We start from the raw sequence: 6,000 nt of genomic DNA, 5'->3' as shown, positions 1-6,000 counted from the left end.
CTTCCTCAGCTTTCCTTAAGCTTCATTAAGGAAACCAAACATCCAGCGTTTATACGAACTGACACCTTTTCATTATTGTTGAAGAGGATGAAATGCAATCGTTTGCTGCAATTCACTTTTGTGTAATATCACAAATGCCAAAAAAGGCTCGAAGCACTTGTATTTCCTTGCCACCTTCTGCTTAGCAGCCCCAACAGCCCAGGTGTTAATGGGGAAACACCTGGGCTCTGGCTCTTCTTGTGTGTAGGTTGCAGCCCCTCTCCCTGTGTGTGCACTTAAATACATGCACACATATGCTCCCCACAGTTTAAGTGGCTGCTGACAAATAATTTGGCTATGCACATGGAGAAAACTCTCTACTTTGGAAGCCTTTGTATATATGTGATTTAGGGGAGGATCTTTTTTTCAAATCAGAGCAGCTTGTGTATTCAGCTCTCTTCTGTTTCAGCCCTGAGCGCCAACTAAGTACGGATGGACCTTCACAACCATTCCTAAGCTTTGTGTTGCTCGGACCTCAAGTTCCAGTGTCTGTACATGTTCACTTAACTGGACGGTAAACTTTGACAATGAATAATGTGTGGCCGAAGGGAGAACAGGAAGAAATGAATGGTGGGATTCTGCATCTGGGGAAGGAATGGGGATATGGGATGAGGGTTAAGGTGGGCCACTGATGTTATTTTTTAAAGTGGGACCTTATTAACAAAGATTAGGTTGAGGAATGCTAACAGCTCAGGCAACAGCTCAGTTTTATTTTTGTCTTCCAGTTGCTCAGTAACATTAAACATGTGTCTTGACTAATAAGCAATGATGATTTTTGACCCGATGGGGGGGCACTCTGTAACTGCCTATTTTTTAAGCTTTTAAATGTATGTATAATGATACATACACAAGCTGAACAGGGCAGATGCTTGATGAAAAAGGAAGAAGGGGACTGCGAAAGAATACCCCTCTCCTTCTTCCCTCCTGTATCCCAAACATTTTCATGCATCTTTTGAGCATCTCAGCATCTTCTGTTCAGCCACAACCACCTCTCTCAAACTGAGGTCTCCTCTTCCCTGCTGCAAACGCCACTGTCACCTTGCAATTGCTACTCCAGAGTCCAGAAGGAAAGCGTTTACCCCCGCCTTTTCTCTGCTCCTGGCCTTTGGCAGCTCTTCCTCACTTCACTTTCAGGATTTGCTGTCGTGGTTCAAGTGAGAGATCTCTGCCTTTTTCACTGTGAAGGCACTGGCAAAGCTAGACACATCAGTCCTGTGTTTATTTACAGGTCAGGTACAGGACAGGCAAGAGCAATCTGAGATTTCCCATGCTGCTTTACATAGCACTGACCTCTGCAATGACCCACACTGTCATGGAGGCTAAGAGGTAGTTCAAACTCTGCATCAGCTCAGCCCTCAGTCCACAGAATATCATACGGGATGGCTCAAATATGCCAAATTGTGTGTTGTGATTAAGTGGAATGGTCCATGATCTATTAAGATCTGAGCAAATTACAGCCACATTAATTAAACATAGGCTCTCTGGTTGAGCCTAAGCCACAGATGGCATCCCACAGATGGAATGCCACTCTTGATATTCACAGAGCCACTCAGCCCTTTAACTTCAGCTTGCGCTGATTAGCAGAGCAATTTATTTTAGGTGCAGCTATTGGCCTCTGCTGAGGAGAGTGCTCTTAAATGGATATCACTGACAAGAGCCTTGTATAGAGAAAGAGGCGCAATGGGGAGCAGGGATAATGGAAGCTCCAAAAGTTATCAGCTGTTCTTCCATCCTGGCCTGTCAAAGCAGCAGGAAGGGAATTGGGCACTGAGTTCCCACTGATGTTCAGCAGCATTTGCCTATTTTACTATGGTAGGTGCTGTTTTTTGACTGATTGTAGCTGTGATCTTTTGGAGGATGTTATGATTAGATCTTCTAATACTGAATGTGGAGCATTTTTATAATGGAAACATTTACCCCTTTGAAGCTGAGTCCTAAAGTCATCGTTGCCTCTCCCTCCAGAAGGCTCAAGTTATGGCTCACTGGTTTTTGTGTTGTCTTTTTGGCAGTGCTTGTGGGAAAGATGCACGGTAGCATAGCAGGGTTTATTTAGCAGGAATGGCTACTGGTGATAACCTAGAGTGGGGCCCCATTCTGTTAAGCACTATGTATCCTCTGTGCCGAAGACGGGAAGGATTATATGAAATAAAATTTCTTACATCTGGCCACGTGGAAACTGATGCATGGATAAGAAATGACTTTTCCAAGGTCATAAAAAAAAAAAAATCTGTGGCAAAGCTAAGACCTAGCACAAGACAGTCTGAGTTCTAGGCCAGCACAATAATGTCAATTATAATTATTAATGTCAGAGGAGGAGGATGGAAGAATAGAGGAATGACATTTCTGCAAGGAAGAGGATGGCAGGGAATTATTTAACACTTTAAGGCATCCTGACACTGTGTGTAAAGATAAGTGTGGGATTCTAAAATCAAAATAGATTTCTTTTAAAATACACCATCTCATTTCTAACATTAATTTTTAGTTAGAGAGGTGGGAAGGACTTTGCTATTACTGCCTTTGAAAGAAGGCAGCCTGTGACATCGGTAATTACGAGCAGTGCTGGAAAGGGCTTGCATGCTTTTCCTTCATCTGCTTCAGGGACTCTTTTTTAACTGTAAGTGGCCAGGCTTGCCTGAAGATGCAGTGGTTGCCCTGATAAAGGTTCATCTTCAGAAGTAAGTTGAAGGTAGTTTGGAGGTTCTGGGGTGTATTCTGGCTACCTGGCTCCTGGATCAGAGCTGGCTTGTGTCTTCTGTTGCTAAAGGCAGCACTGGCCAACAACCACCATGTAACGGTGCAGTTCCTGGAAGAGTGGGGAGCATGTGAGTGCAAAACTCTGGAAAAGCTGGGAGATCACTTTTTTGGATGAGCAAGAAGAGCAACCCAATGCTTTGGCAACTGTGATGTGGATATATATGTCTCCCTATAGACAACAGTGAGGCATGAAATACTTGGGGACAGCTTGTCCATATCTCAGGAAAGAGGCATGGACTTAATGTTTGAAGCAAGGCATAGACTACAAAGATTGGAGGGCAGGGCTCTGGAAAAACAGTGCTTCCCACTGGTCCCTTCTCTCCATTGACATCTCTAGGGGACCATCTGCAGCCTGTAATAGAAAGTTAAGACCCACCAGTTTAGAGCTGTGACGAACCAAGGGCAATTAGTTTCGGGCCTTTATCCTCCTTAGCTGAAGCTTATTTAAGTTCTTTCATGTGGGCTGTGGTTGTTCTGGGAGTGCTTTCTTCTGTAAACAGCTGCGGGGAGCACCGGCTTTCTTTAGTGCAGCATCTGTAGTTGCTCCTCACTTGGCCAGTAATAGAAGGCTGTGGCTCTACTTTTGTTCGTCATCATGTGTGCTGGCTCCAAGCCTAGACCTTTGGCCAGGACTGCTCACATTTTGCTCCTCAGCAGTAAAGTTTGTGCATTTGAATCCTTGTGTTGAATCCCTTGTGTTTAAATAATTGCTCATAGGTAAGGAAAATAAGGTTTTGCTGGAACATCCAGGTACTGTAATCTATTTTTCTAAGATTTTAGGCAGGGGGATGTGCTGGAGTAGTATAATTTTCATTACTTTTGGGGTTTTTGTTGTTGTTGTTGTTGTTTGGGGTTTTTTGTTTGTTTGTTTTAGAGAAGTGTAGGGTTTAGGGAAACTTCTGTTCTCCAGATAAGCCTATTGCCCACTTCATATTTCAGTGGGCTTGACTGAAACATAGATGAAGTTGTCTTGGGCAGGGACTTCATATGGAGTCTAGTGGGAGGTTTCTCTAGAGCACTAAGGTTAATAGCAACAGTACCAGCGTGCAGAGGTGCCTTGGGGCCAGTGGCTGGAGACCTGGAGGTTGAGCTGGAACAAAGACTCTCCAGTTTCATGGTGGGAGCTGTCTTGATACTAGGGGACAATTTAGTTCTCCCTCAATTTTGTGGCTGCTTGGAGGATTTCTTGGAGTCAGGGCTACAAACTTCTGCAGATTGTTTGTAGAAAAAATTGGAAAAATCTGTTTCCGAAAAAGTAATTAAATTTTTCTTCCTATATGAAACTAAGATTTTCAAGTTTTCATTCATACTCTGAATAAAAACTGAAATGTCTGAATTCTCAGTAGTAGGGAAATACTAAGTTATGACCAGTTCTGAGTGGAACTATGCTTTTCTTTTCCACTTTGGCCTTGTGTTCCTAGTTAATTCTCACTTTCATCTGGGTTATTTTAGGTCAGAGCTAGCTGAGCTGGACCAGGTGATTTTTTTTTTTTTCTTTCCCCTGCTCTACCAGATACTTGCAGGCTTCTGGGGATGCATTAATTCAGTGTCTGTTGAAAGATCTGTTTTCTGTCAGTACGTTTCTTTGCTCTAGTAAGCTGTTGGGGTGCTCTGCTGGGTTTAATATTCTCAGATAGTGAGTCCTTGATCTTGGTTAACCTGAAGTTCTACCATGAAAGTCAAGTTATGCAGATACTGTTAGTTAGCTACAAAAGTTTTGCTCTGAGACATACTGAAGTCTTTGGAAGGCTTCTCCTGATTTTATTTGCTATAGAATTAGTATTAAGTTCATTATTTTCAAAATATGGTACAACCTGATTTCTTTTCTCTCCCCCTCCATCACTTCTGAATATATAGCTTTCAATACAAGCATCAGCAAAATTTACTTGTAACTATATTAGTTTTACTATAAGGAGTATTTTATATAAATTCTCATAATATAGGTTCCAATATAAGACTTAGCTATCTTTTCCTTTGGAAAGCATTTTTCTGTCCTTTCTTCCCCAGCTTTATAATATTGGGAGATCTGTCCCTTCCCAAAAGTGTGCTGTTGGTATAGCTGGCTGTTACTGGTAATTATAGCCTTTCACAAATGAATAGCCTCCTTTGGATTGTACTCTACAAGAACCACGACTGTTTCTGTGGATAGGGAGCAGTGAAACTGAGAATGCTGGAAATTTTCCTTCAAAAATACTATTGTGTTTGAAAATTTTCACCATCTGCTTGCCTTGATATGATGAAGACCAATGGAAGGACAATGGAAAAAAAACCCAGTTTATTCAGGAGACAATGATATGAAAGGGCAAATTAGTCCTTCCTTATCACAAAACTCCTGAAAACTGGGGGAAACCAAAGCCTACCTCCTTCTCATTTTGAAGTAATCATTCGCATAATAACCCACCCAGTCTTGTCCCAGCTCTGTTGATAGCAAAGCTTATTGATTATTTATCCGTATTCATGGTGCCCTTCCTGACCCTATTTAATTTAGATCCTGTGCGGGCACTTATCTTTGTGGTCACTGTGGTTTAATGTTAGTGACTGAAAAATGATACAAGCGGGCTTGCAGCCTCAGAAGCCATTAGGCCCTATCACCTTCGGTTGCCATCTCTTCTGTCCTATCTCGGGACTGATAAGCTTCCTGTCAATATGATGAAAGACACTTTCCATCATTCCTTATCCGGGTGTTTAAATTGTTATGCCCATGCATGTGATGAAATGCAGGGGACCTTCATCGCCAGCACTTCTCAGACAATTTCTACAGGGTGTTTTTTCTCCTATTCCAGCATGCTGCTCCAGCGCACATGTTTACTTTGTAGAAACTTAGTAAGTTCAGCTCCATGCACAAAAGTCCTACACATCCATCTCTTGGCTGGAGATGGACAAAGCCCTGAATTGTGCTATCCATGCTCAAAAGCACTGGAGCAGAGCTGAGAGTCCAGGGGAGCTGAGGATTTGTTTAACGGCAGTGGATTTGGCCAGTGTACTGGCAGGAAGTGAGCCCAAGGCGCAGGCGCCCTGTGCGAGGCCCTGGGTGGGATGCCATGCCGAGAAGAACAAGGAGGCCATTATTAAAGCAGGGCCCAGCAGAGCAAAGGTAGTGCTGAGAGACTTCAGAGAGGAGGTTGTTTCACCGGAGAAGCTGGCCTGCGGCAATGAGCCCTGGGAGGCTGAATACCTCACCAGACAAGAAGGAATGAAGCAAGCCAC

The 6,000-nt window shown here is 43.1% G+C and overlaps 1 long non-coding RNA gene across 1 annotated transcript in view; it reads left to right on the top strand.

Annotated features, from left to right (window-relative positions):
* The first annotated feature begins 451 nt into the window (after positions 1 to 451).
* The window catches only part of LOC129207068 (uncharacterized), a 44,609-nt gene continuing 39,060 nt past the window's right edge, over positions 452 to 6,000 (top strand). Inside the window, exon 1 of the long non-coding RNA XR_008577360.1 lies at positions 452 to 553. This is a non-coding gene — a long non-coding RNA (uncharacterized LOC129207068). The remainder of the gene's footprint in view (positions 554 to 6,000) is intronic.

Source organism: Grus americana, chromosome 5 (assembly GCF_028858705.1).
Source record: "Grus americana isolate bGruAme1 chromosome 5, bGruAme1.mat, whole genome shotgun sequence".
In the NCBI taxonomy this organism is placed as follows: domain Eukaryota; kingdom Metazoa; phylum Chordata; class Aves; order Gruiformes; family Gruidae; genus Grus; species Grus americana.
This window is presented reverse-complemented; position numbering and strand designations above follow the sequence as displayed.